General features: G+C 34.9%; 1 long non-coding RNA gene and 1 other non-coding gene across 3 annotated transcripts; both read right to left on the bottom strand.

The window, feature by feature from the left end:
• Positions 1–3,365: 3,365 nt before the first annotated feature.
• On the bottom strand, positions 3,366–6,585 carry LOC145098852 (uncharacterized). 2 transcript variants are annotated; one of them, XR_013704588.1, is made up of 5 exons: positions 6,376–6,585; positions 5,097–5,325; positions 4,471–4,514; positions 4,140–4,250; positions 3,366–3,594 (listed from the first exon to the last, which is right to left on the bottom strand). It is a non-coding gene; the product is annotated as an uncharacterized LOC145098852 (long non-coding RNA). The 2 variants fall into 2 exon arrangements; XR_013704587.1 differs by lacking the exon at positions 4,471–4,514.
• A 988-nt stretch (positions 6,586–7,573) lies between these two features.
• On the bottom strand, positions 7,574–7,680 carry LOC145080789 (small nucleolar RNA R71). Its single transcript, XR_013695373.1, has one exon. It is a non-coding gene; the product is annotated as a small nucleolar RNA R71 (small nucleolar RNA).
• Between the last annotated feature and the right edge of the window lie 5,233 nt (positions 7,681–12,913).

Below are 12,913 nucleotides of genomic sequence, written 5' to 3'. Positions count from 1 at the left end.
AATTTCTTTAAGATCAATAGTACTCCCATTATCCTCTTTTTATATAATCTCTCTCTCTCTCTCTCTGCCTCTTTCTCTCTCTCTCACATGTTCGCGAAAGACTCCTCTTCGAGCTACAAAGACCACATTCTCACTAGGTCTATAGAACAAATATCCAAAGGAATTCTGTGGGTAGCCAATGAAATAACACTTCTCGACTCTAGCTTTGAGTTTGTCATGAGTCTCATCTTACGAGCGCCTCACAATCCTGGACCTTGATATATATATATATATATATATATATATATATATATATATATATATATATATATATATATATATATATATATATATATATATATAAGCGAGGGAGCTTTCCTTGCCCACATATCCTGAGATGTTTTGGTAACCTTCGTTGTTGGAACTTGATTTACAATATGGTCGGCTGTCTCTAAGGCACACCCCTAAAAATGAATAGGAATATAAGCTCGAATCATCATGAAACGAACCCCATATCTAGTAAGATTTGATTCCGCCTGTTATCCACACCATTAAGTTGTGGTAATTGTAACCCCTCGACTAGTAGATATATTTTTAAAATCTTTATATTCATTTTATTGAAGGAACTCAACGATTTTGAGGCCCCAACTTGTCATGTTGAACATAGTCAGTCAACGTGATTTATGACTTCTATTCGACGCATCGAAGGACCCCGACTCGACGAGTAGAGGCTGCGCATGGAAACCCTAAATTTTTGGGTTTGCACCCTATTTAAAGAACTTTTGGGCCATTTCTAGCCTCCCTCATCATCATTACAGCCACAGGAAACCCTAGATCAAATCCCAAACCACCATTAGGTGTGTTGAGATCTTGAAAGGTGTCATTTGTTGATTTTGGAAGGGAAACTTGAAGGTTGAGAAGTTTGGAACGGGAAGGAGCTTGTAGATCCAGTATCTACATCATTTTGGCTTCCATTTGAAGGTAACAAGTTGTTACATTGATCATTCTAGTGTTAGATCTCCTTATATATATATATATATATATATATATATATATATATATATATATATATATATATATATATATACAGAGAGAGAGAGAGAGAGAGAGACAGAGTGAGAGAGTGTGAGAGATAGAGAGAGAGAGCTAGGTTCAGATATTCTAACTAATTATTGTGTGAATGTATGCTTGATTGTAGACCAATTAAAATTTAAAAAATAAATAAATAATCAAGCAAATAAATAAGGTTAATTTAATAATTTGATAACTAATTTCTAAAAATACACTCCTATAGGTAATTACTTTGACCTATTTTTATCCCTTTTTAAAACAATCAACAATCACTGTATTCTATCCCATTTGATCCTCCCTAACCCTAGCTCCAAAACAGATAAAATATACATCTCCCCAAAATCACTAGGTTAAATCCATCTCCCTCTTAGTCGGAGCTGCTTTTGTTGTCGATGTCTTCCCCTTCACCTCTTCATCCCTATCATCCAGCAACACAAAACCTAGAAGTCACTCAATGGTGGAGGGAGAGGTATTACAAATGGAGAGTTCCATCGACTAACGCCCACAGAAGATCGCCACCACCATCGTTTGCCGTTGTCGCCGATCTCCACCCGCCATTCGTTATTATGGTTGTCGGTAAAACATCTCCACCCTCAATCGGCATCCGATTCACCGAATTCGTCGCAATCGGCGACGGAACCTTGCAGTGGACATGCTAAATAGCCTGGTAATGGACGTCCCTTCCCCTGAATTTTTGCCACTAACTTCAAACATATGGTTTTAATCCTTCATTTTCTATATATAATTATTTTTCATTACGTATTTGTTTTGTTAGTATTTTAAGACTCTGTAGAAATTTATAATTTTAACAATTAATCTTGAGTCAAAGTTCGCTGATATCAGGTTGTTTTTGGAAAACCACTTGGCAAAATCTTTTTATTTGCAACTGTGTTCAAAGAACCCCACCAGCTGTTCGACAAAATGCCTTCTCATATTTTTACTCTCTTTTTCATTTTTGATGTGAATCAAATTGTGTGTGCTGTTTAATTTCTGATGAATCGAGTAAAGAGCAAGTTGGAAGAACCTAATCATATTTTCACTAATACAAATGGTGGCAAATTCCGATTCTATGAGAATTAAATTTCGATATTTCCTTTGTGATTTGTGTATTTTCTACATTTGCAGTTCTATCGGGATAGAATCACGGATTCCAATTCTACTGGAATGGAATCTTGAATTCTAATTTTGTCAGAATAGAATCTTGAAGATGAACATTGTATGGGATGAGGATGAACAATGACCACCAATCCTCCAAAAAGAATGGATTATTCTACCATAATAATATACAATGTAATGAAAAAAATATGTGTAATAGTATATTATGGTAGAATGATTTATATATTGTGTTTTTTTGTTATTAATAAGTGTAATATTCACATAGAATGGTATATAATTATTTTTCTAAGAATGTAATGAATTTTTTTTAACTTGTATCCAAATTTTGTTATTCTACAAGAAGTTCATTAAATCAAAATATATATGTCAGAATGTGTATTGTTGTATGGTTCAATCATATTTGTTATTTTTCAATATATTGATAAACATATTCCGTAAGAATTTCCAAATTAGGAGAATTAGCATCAATACAATCAGATTTTTAAAATTAATAGAATCTATTTTCGCTTAAAATATGCAATTTTCCTTTTTTAAATTTATATTAATTGACTAAAATACCCTGAGAATGAAATTAGATGGTATTTTTTTAATTATCTTTAATTTAATAATATGTATTATTCACTTTCCAAAAATAAATAAAATGATTGGTCCACAATGATTTATACATTCATACAATACTTAGTTTGAATAGAATAACCTTAGCCTATATATATATATATATATATATATATATATATATATATATATATATATATATATATATATATATATATATATATATATATAACTACACAAAATGGTCCCTGTGGCTAGCTGAAAAGTGCCACTTTCACTACAAGTAAAATGTCATTTAATGGCACACAAAATGTGCCATTAAATATCTAAAAAAGTGTCACTAAAGGTCTATCAGATAATCAGCGGCACAACTAAAAAGTGTCACTAGAAATGCTTCCACTAAAAACCCTTAACCACACATAGTAAACCAAAAGTATTTTGTGGGACATATTTTTTGCCACTAATTACTCATGTGATTCTATCGTTTTTGTCATTTTTAGTGGCACCTATCATTTGCCACAGTACAAGGAAATATTTTTATCACAGTCAGTGAAGTAAATATCCATATGAAATTCATGTTACTTACATATGTACACTTTTTTAGTTATAATAGAAGATATAAAAGCTAATTAAAACTGCGTCCATGGAAAATAATAAAAATTTCATTCAATAAAATGTTTAGTAAATGTCAAATAAGTATAAATGTGGAACAAAGTACACAACTAAACCTAAAAATAACTAACAAATGTAATAATAATAATAATAATTAAAAAAAACTTGAAATTTAATTACAGTTGAACTTATTCTCTAAACTTCATGCTAATTTGAATCACCTCATGTTAGCTCTTTTTTAGAATCAATATTAGCAATTTCCTATCAAAAAATAAATAAAAACAATTCAAAATATAGTTAAATAAGGAATAATTTAGAATTAAGTAACTAAATATCAAACATAAATGAATTGTGTCTGATAACAAATGAAAAAAGAAAGAACATAAAAGTGATTACGATTTCTATATGGTGTCATATATTTCCCACCTTGTATATTCTACCATCTAAGTATTATTATCAAAACCTATAACACTGAGCATCATTCCAAACTACAATTTAAACGAGAAATGAAACTTTTTGTCTTCTATGCCTAAATAAAAAATAAAAAATAAAAAATAAAAAAAATAAACCCTTACTTGATTGTGTCTATATAAGTAAAATGAATTACAGAATAATGATATTTTGGGGTTTAGTGTTTTTTACTTAATCTAGACGGAATGACTTAAATGATTAATCCAAAAAAAAAATACCTAGCTTAATGTATTAAGACAGTAATATGTGTCCTTTTTTCCTCCCAGCTCCACTCATGTTGAAATTTATGCATATTACGAAAAATATTAGAATGTAAGGATAAAATTGTCATTTACCTAGGGACATGTAACAAGCCTCGACTCCCTAGCAGTGTCAGTGCATGGTGGTGGTTTTGGAGGCTCAAATTCTTGTTGCTGAAGAATTATAGTTAACTGTAGATCAGAGAGCTGTCATATTAAAAAAAATTAATTTTTATTTTTCTTGTGTGTTATAAAGTGGAAAATAATTTCAAAATAAAAGGGTAGAGACTAAAGAATTATGTAAAGCTCGTGTTCTGATGTGATGAATTGTTAATGCTTGCAAGATAGTCTTGAAATACAAAAATTATATTACAAATTAATAAAAATATATTATTTCTATTATATAAATAATTGACAATCTACATACAATTGTATTAGCCAATGCATTATGTGCATCCATGAGTGGCATTCCTGACATTCAACATTGAAATCCTTATAATTACAAGTTATAAACACTAAATCTCCACTGACCTATAATACATGGAATCAAATGATTTATTAAAACGGAATAATAAATGTTTTTTATAATGTTTGAAGTAAACACAAGAGAACCTGAAGAAGAAGAAAACTACACCTCATTAAGCTTTCCCATACCAAATCAGGTTGACTAACATACCTTCAATCTGTAGCTAAAAGGTATAGGTCACTCTCAAACTACAAATAACTTCATCAGTTTATAAATCCACAAAATATTAACCTTTACAGAAGCAAAACAATTTACTTTTATTTTAAATCAACCTTAGTTTTGAAGTTATTATTCCGAAAAAAACAAAAAAAAAAGTTCACGTTCTTTTCGAACTTCTTGGAATGAAATAACCTAAAACCATAAAAAAAACATTCTATTATCTACAACAAAAACATAAAGTATGCATCTGTTAATACACAATATATAGTCAACCGACTAGCACTATTCTTCAGAAAATTCATGATCAATTCCCCTTATTGAAATAAAAAAGAAGAAAAAAGAAACTAAATAAAGTGATAAACTCTTACCATGTTTTGGATTAATATCATCTCGTGCCTTGTCCACTTATGAAACCACCTCACCTTCAAGCATAAGCTCTCCGCTCTCCATTTCATAATTTGCAATAATTGTTTTCTGTATTTGTACTTCCATCGGAATCACTGATTCCTGCTTTTTCTGGATCTGAATCATTGTTATACAGAATTGATTGGCAAGTCCCAACATGTTTAAACTTCCAATTACATTTTTCTTGATTGCCTATTGGAGATTACAAGGAGCCGTAAAATAACAAGATTAAGCAAGATTGAAAAATAATTCTTCATTCATTAATATGATTTGGGTCTTGATTAAAAGAAAGATATCTGGATAGGATTATGTTTTTATAAAATTAGAAGCTGGGACAAACAAGATGATATATTTGATCCACCTCAAACAACAATGGATTTATTACATGAAACCATTAGCACATATCTCATATCAATCCCTTCCAATTTATGGCAAAACAAAAACAACTATAAAATGTAAAAATAACATCATACTAATTAAATAACGATGTTTGGAAGATCCAATTTCTAATTCAGATGACCAAAAAGCTCTTAAAATTGGACTAAAAGACTAAGTTCCCAACTTTTCCTTCAACCGTGAGGTCAAATTAAAATGATACAACTTCCAATTAAATAGCCGATCAAAGAATTCAAATCAACATTATTAAATTTTTTACCAACTAGACAATGAATCTTCACAATTACACAAACCATATCAATGAAAGTTAAGTTGTAACGAACTTTGGAAGGATCATTCTCACTTAACAGTTTATAGATTTGAATCTAATCCATAACTAATAAACAAATTTTATTTAAAATTGGCTTATGAGCTTAAAATTGTGACGTTACCTGAGATTTATACAAAGAGACAAAGAATAATGTTGATTCCATAACAATAAGCAAGCTAAATAAGTCAATTTCAAACAGTAGACTTTAGGGCTTATATCTAGGCGTTCACGGTGGTTCTAGGGAAGAGTACGATCGTTTACACTAATTGCTTCTAATATCCCTTCCTAATCAAACAATTGAATCGAATAAGAGAGTTCTTGTAGAAAATTAAATATGTTTCCCGACTCAGCAACCAAAGACTCAAAGAGTAAAGGTAGAATTGATGGAATTGGGTTGTAGTTTGTCAATCGAAGACGAAAAACCGAAATCAACACAGTTTTCTAAGTACTTCCTCCATTTGTTTTTCTAGAATCTACATAATGTGATTTTGAAACAGATTAAACGAAATACAAATATGAAATACGAAGAGGCATACCTTGATCTCATAATTCGGATGATGGTGAAGCAGCTAGAATAGGGAGGCACAGTCGGAGCAAGGCGAGCAAGGCGGACAAGGGTGACAAAAATCACGTAGGGCTGCGATAGGTAAAGATCAGTGAGTGATATACATCGATTAGGTTTGTTTTTCCCCTTTCAAAATTTTGGACCTAAAGGCGTGTTCGAAAGGATGGCACGGAAATGGATCCTAAAATGATTAAAAATCTAGAATCTATTGTGGCATATTAAATATATATTGGCATAAAATGGATTTTTTTAAGTTACAATAAAATATTTAGTAGCATATAATAATTTCTATGATATAAACTTTGTAAGTTTTATAGGTAGTTTAAATTTTAGTTTCATTAATAAGTATGAATATTAGTGTCACAAAATATTAAGTATCATTAAATTTATTAATTTCTATAGTGTCACAAAATAGGTAGTTTAAATATGTCACTAAAAATCAAGATTCTAAAAAGTTCGTCATGGCACGCCATGACTCCAAGGCTTGCATGTGTCGTCAAGCTTTGCCAAAACGCCGCCTTGACCCATATATGTGTATAAAAATGAATAATAGTAGAAAATACATATAAAAATATGAATTATATACAAAATTGCCGCCTTAAGTCAGGCCTTAGAAACGGGCTTATTTAGTCATAGAAATCATTCATGGTAACTAAACCCGGATTTCTACACCAATACCACCCGTAGACAATCCGGAGTTGATTATTCGCACACAAAGAGGAAAAGGGATCGAGTCTGACACATCCACGTTTGGTGAAGAAAGAAATTCTGATCAAGGAGATAATATGGCCGACATCGCCGACATACCGATAAGAGATTACAAGAAGCACATAAGAGATGGTACCGGGCCGGGACTCGTGCAACCTGCAATTCCAGCTACTGCCAATTTTGAGTTGAAGGTTCACATTCTCGCACAACTAAAAGACATTCCATTCCATGGAAAGGAGCACGAAGATGCCTACAAGCATATTGAAGAAGTTATGGACATTGCTGACTATTTCCATATGCCAAATGTGCCTCGCGATACTGTCTTACTACGAATGTTACCAGTTACATTCAAAGGAGCCGCGAAGGAATGGTTGAAATCTTTACCCCCCGGATCCATTACAACATGGCAAAAGATGCGCGAGGAGTTCATTGACCAGTTTTGTCCACCTTCTAAGATTGCAAAATTGAAGAAAGCAATTGCTAACTTTGAGCAATTGCCAGGAGAATCACTCTATGAGGCGTGGGAAAGATATAAGGGGTTAATAAGAAATTGCCCTCAAAACAACCTAAACTTGCAACAAGAGGTTTCTATCTTTTATGATGGCGTAAACGTCACAACCAGACAATTACTAGACTCCCAAGGACCCCTCACGAAGAAAGCACCAGCTGTCATTAAAACATTGGTGGAAGAATTTTCCAAACATTCAAGAGAATACCATAATCCAAGGAACGATACAGCTAGAGGCATGGTTAACTCAGTTTCCGATGGCATGGCAGCAATGATGGCCAAACTAGAAAGTATGGATCGTAGGATGACAAAGATGGATCAATCCATCCATGTCATAAGGGTGGGTTGTGACAATTGTAGCGGTCCCCATCTTACTAAGGATTGCGATCTTGATGAGAACAGCAACCGGAAGGCACAAGTTTGTTATTCGAGTGGCGATAGGTTTGATGATGATTACAAAAGCCCAAGAAGGAATGACTCCCCTACGACGAGTACAAGAAGGCGAAGGAGGAAAAGTATAGAAAAAAAGCACGTGGGTTTTATCAAAAAGAAGAACTGGCGCAAGAGAAGAAGACGGATCTTGAAGCTATGTTAACTCGATTCGTTAGTGCTTCCGAGAAAAGGCATGACGAATCCGATGCAGCCATTAGAGATCAACAAAAGATGATGAAGGAGCACCAAACCATGATGATGGATCAACAAGCTCTGCTCCGGAATCAGCAAGCTTCAATCTTGAATATTGAAAAACAGCTTGGGCAACTTGCCAAGCAATTCAACGAAAGAACACCAGGCGGGCTTCCAAGTGACACGGAAAAAAATCCAAAGGGTGCACATATTAACATAGTGACAACAAGGAGTAGGAAGATAGTCACACCCCTCACTCCAATCCCAAGTACAGATCAAAAAGAGGCAAAAGAAAAAGATCCAGAAAATCCGAATTCGCCAACAGTAGACAAAACTCGTCGAGTTCCTGACAAAAACTCGACGAGTTCCGCAACTAATGAGCAAAATAATTCAAAAACTGAGCCATTTAAGCCACCATTACCATTCCCGGGCCGAGCTCGACAAGAGAAGCAGAATGAAGACTACCAGAAGTTCCTGGAGCACATAAAGGCCTTACAAATCAACATTCCGTTCATTGAAGCAGTCGCGCAAATGCCAAAGTATGCAAAGTTCCTAAAAGAACTTCTCACAAATAGAAAGAAAATGGAGGAAGCATCCAAGGTAGTCTTAAATGACAACTGTTCAGCCGCAATGTTAAACAAATTACCAAAGAAAAAAGGTGATCCGGGTAGCCTAACCATTCCTTGCCAATTCTGGAATTTAGCCACTAGCTATGCATTGGCCGATTCGGGGGTAAGTGTGAACCTCATGCCATACTCTTTCTTTAAAAAGTTAAACCTTCCGGAACCGAGACAAATCCGAATGGCAATCCACTTAGCAAACAAGACGGTGACATTCCCGAGAGGTATATGTGAAGATTTATTGGTAAAAGTCGATAAGTTTGTCTTTCCGGCAGATTTCATTGTGCTAGATATGGAGGAGGACCATCAAGTGCCAATAATCCTTGGAAGACGATTTTTGAATACCGCGGGTACCATAGTAGACATACGAGACTCAAGACTTACGCTTCGAGTGGGGGAAGACTCAGTTGTTTTTGGAATAGATCAAGCCATGAAGCATTCGAAGTGTAGTGATGATACTGCCTTTTCAGTAGATGTCTTGGAAGAATTATTAGAAGAACGGAAAGAAGACGAAGCAAGCGAACACATTTCGACTTCAAAAGATGATTTTGATGCTGAGAGAGATTTGAAAGAATTAGAAAGACTTCTTGAAGAATCAGAATACGAAGAACTGATAAAGTCAACAGAACAAAAAACTCGACGAGTTAATCACAATAACTCGACGAGTTTCTATGAAAAATCAGGATATGAGGAAACTTTTGTTCTAAACTTGTCGAGTTTAATTCTAGAACTCGACGTGTTTGGTGTTCAGAGCACACAATTGGAGCTAAAAATGTTACCAGAACACTTAGAATACGCATTTCTCGAAGAAGGTGAGTAGAAGCCTGTGATCATTGCATCAGACCTCACCCCAATTGAAAAAGATCAATTAGTTAAGGTTTTGAAGAAAAGAAAGAACGCCATTGCATGGAAAATCACCGACATAAAGGGGATTATCCCTTCTTATTGTTCTCATAAAGTAATTCTTGAAGAAGGAGCAATGTCAGTGGTGCAACATCAAAGGCGTTTGAACCCAAATAGGCAAGAGGTAGTTAAGAAGGAGTTGGTAAAGCTATTGGATGCGGGGATCATTTATTCAATTTCTGATAGTCCATGGGTAAGTCCCGTTCAAGTAGTTCCGAAGAAAGGAGGAATGACAGTCGTGGCAAACGAAAAGAACGAGCTTATTGCTACGCGAACGGTAACCGGTTGGCGAGTATGCATCGATTATCAAAAGCTAAACGATGCTACTTGCAAAGACCATTTCCCTTTACCCTTTATTGATCAAATGCTTGAAAGATTATCCGGTCATTGCTATTATTGTTTTTTAGATGGTTTTTCAGGTTATTTCCAAATATCAATCGATCCGAATGATCAAGAGAAAACCACCTTCACCTGCCCTAGTGGAACGTTTGCATACCGACGAATGCCTTTTGGGTTGTTCAATGCGCCTGCCACTTTTCAACGATGCATGACGGCAATATTTCACGATATGGTGGAGAAGTATATGGAAGTATTCATGGACGATTTTTCTGTGCTTGGTTCTTCTTTTGATAATTGTCTTACTAACCTTGACTTAATGCTTGCCAGGTGTGAAAAGACCAATTTAGTTTTGAATTGGGAAAAATGTCATTTCATGGTTAAAGAAGGCATTGTGTTAGGTCATAAAGTGTCCAAGGCGGGGATTGAGGTGGATCGAGGGAAAATTGACACCATTGCTAAACTACCACCACCAACCAATGTGAAGGGCGTTAGAAGTTTTTTGGGTCACGCAGGTTTTTACCGTCATTTTATAAAAGACTTTTCTAAAATAACTCGACCTTTAACTCAGTTACTTTTAAAAGATGCACCTTTTAATTTTTCAACAGAATGTTTAAATGCTTTTGAAATATTGAAAACAAAATTAACTAACGCCCCGATCATTATCGCCCCGAATTGGAATTTACCGTTTGAAATTATGTGTGATGGAAGTGATTTTGCCTTAGGTGTTGTGCTTGGTCAAAGAGTCGATAAACATTTTCAACCAATTTATTATGCTAGCAAGACCTTGAATCCGGCTAAAGAAAATTACACCACAACTGAAAAGGAATTATTGGTCGTGGTCTATGCTTTTAATAAATTCCGTCCTTATCTTATATTGTCCAAAACCACTGTTTTTACTGACCATTCCGCAATTAAATTTTTATTTTCTAAGCAGGACGCAAAACCAAGGTTGATCCGGTGGGTGTTATTACTTCAAGAATTTGACATTGAGATAAAGGACAAGAAAGGAATGGAAAATGTAGCGGCTGACCATCTCTCAAGATTAGAGAATCCAGAAAGGGATGCATCCGACCACAAGGGTATTGGGGATAGTTTTCCAGAAGAGTATTTGATGGTGATAATGGGAGAAGAACCATGGTATGCAGATATTGCGAACTTTTTAGCTGGGGACTTTCTTCCAAAAGGGCTAACTCATCAGCAGAAAAAGAAACTCATGTCAGAATTTAAATATTATTTCTGGGATGAGCCATATCTTTTTAGGAGTTGTGCAGATGGAATCATCAGAAGATGTGTGTTTGGAAAGGAGATCCACGACATTCTAGGGCATTGCCACAATGGGCGTGTAGAAGGACACCTTGGAGTTCAATACACTGTTAAGAAGGTGTTTGATGCAGGATTCTATTGGCCCACAATCTTTAAGGATGCTGCTACCTATGTGAGAGAGTGTGATGCGTGCCAGCGAACGGGAAATATTTCTACGAAGAATGAAATGCCTCAAAGAAGCATCCAAGTGTGTGAGGTTTTCGATGTGTGGGGTATAGATTTCATGGGGCCATTTCCATCATCAAAAGGGCACAAATACATACTTGTGGCAGTGGACTATGTATCAAAGTGGGCTGAAGCACGAGCGCTACCAACAAATGATGCAAGGGTGGTGGTGAAATTTTTAAAGAATTTATTCTCTAGGTTTGGAGTACCAAAGGCGTTGATAAGCGATAGAGGGACCCATTTTGCCAATGAACAACTAGCAAAGGTTTTGCAAAAATATGGTGTACGCCATAGATTTTCAACACCTTATCATCCGCAAATGAATGGCCAAACTGAAATAACGAATAGAGCCCTCAAAAGAATTTTGGAAAGGTCGGTAGGCAACCATAGGAAAGATTGGGCAAATAAGTTAGATGATGCATTGTGGGCATTTAGAACTGCATTCAAGGCACCTATTGGAACAACACCTTATAGATTGGTTTATGGAAAAAGTTGTCATCTACCAGTGGAATTGGAGCACAAAGCCTATTGGGCTTTGAAAACATGCAATTTTTCCCCCAATGAGTTGCATACCAATCGACTCTTGCAAATGAATGCCTTGGAGGAATTAAGGAACGAGTCTTACACTAACTCATTGATTTATAAGGATAAGACAAAGAAATGGCATGATGCGAGATTGAAAGGAAATAAGGAGTTTGAAGAAGGGCAAAAAGTACTTTTATATAACTCAAGACTCAAACTTTTTCCAGGAAAATTACGCACTCGTTGGACCGGACCCTTCACAATTAAACATGTTTTTCCATATGGGGTAGTTGAATTGTGGAATAAAGATGGAATAAGTTTTAAAGTAAATGGGCATAGGATCAAAAGATATGAGGAGGGCAGGCCAAAGGATGTGGAAATTGAAGAAGGGCTTGATTTAGAGGCAACCGCTACAACGTAGGGTGGAAAGGAGTCCAGCTAAAGACTCCTAAAAAACGAAGCGCTTGTAGGAGGCAACCCGACAATTGAGTTTGTTTTCTTTTTCTTGTAGTATTTTATTTATTTTCTTTTTATGCTTTTCATTGTGTTTTTAGTCTTCATCTTCAGATTTTGCTTAAATGATTGCTAGGAGGGTTATCAAAGCTGAGTGTGGGGTGTTTCGTGATTTTCATTAGAAATAGTTTTTTTTCATACAGAAAGAAAAACTCTTCGAGTTTATTCCAAAAACTCGACGAGTCCAATTTAAAAAAAACGCGATTTTCAGTTTTTCTGGTAAAAAAAAAAAATCTTTATTGTTGGGTATAAGTTTTAACCCTAAAATTAAAACCATTCCCTCG

This window comes from Lactuca serriola, chromosome 1, assembly GCF_051521515.1.
Source record: "Lactuca serriola cultivar US96UC23 chromosome 1, Lser_US96UC23_V15, whole genome shotgun sequence".
NCBI lineage: Eukaryota > Viridiplantae > Streptophyta > Magnoliopsida > Asterales > Asteraceae > Lactuca > Lactuca serriola.
This window is presented reverse-complemented; position numbering and strand designations above follow the sequence as displayed.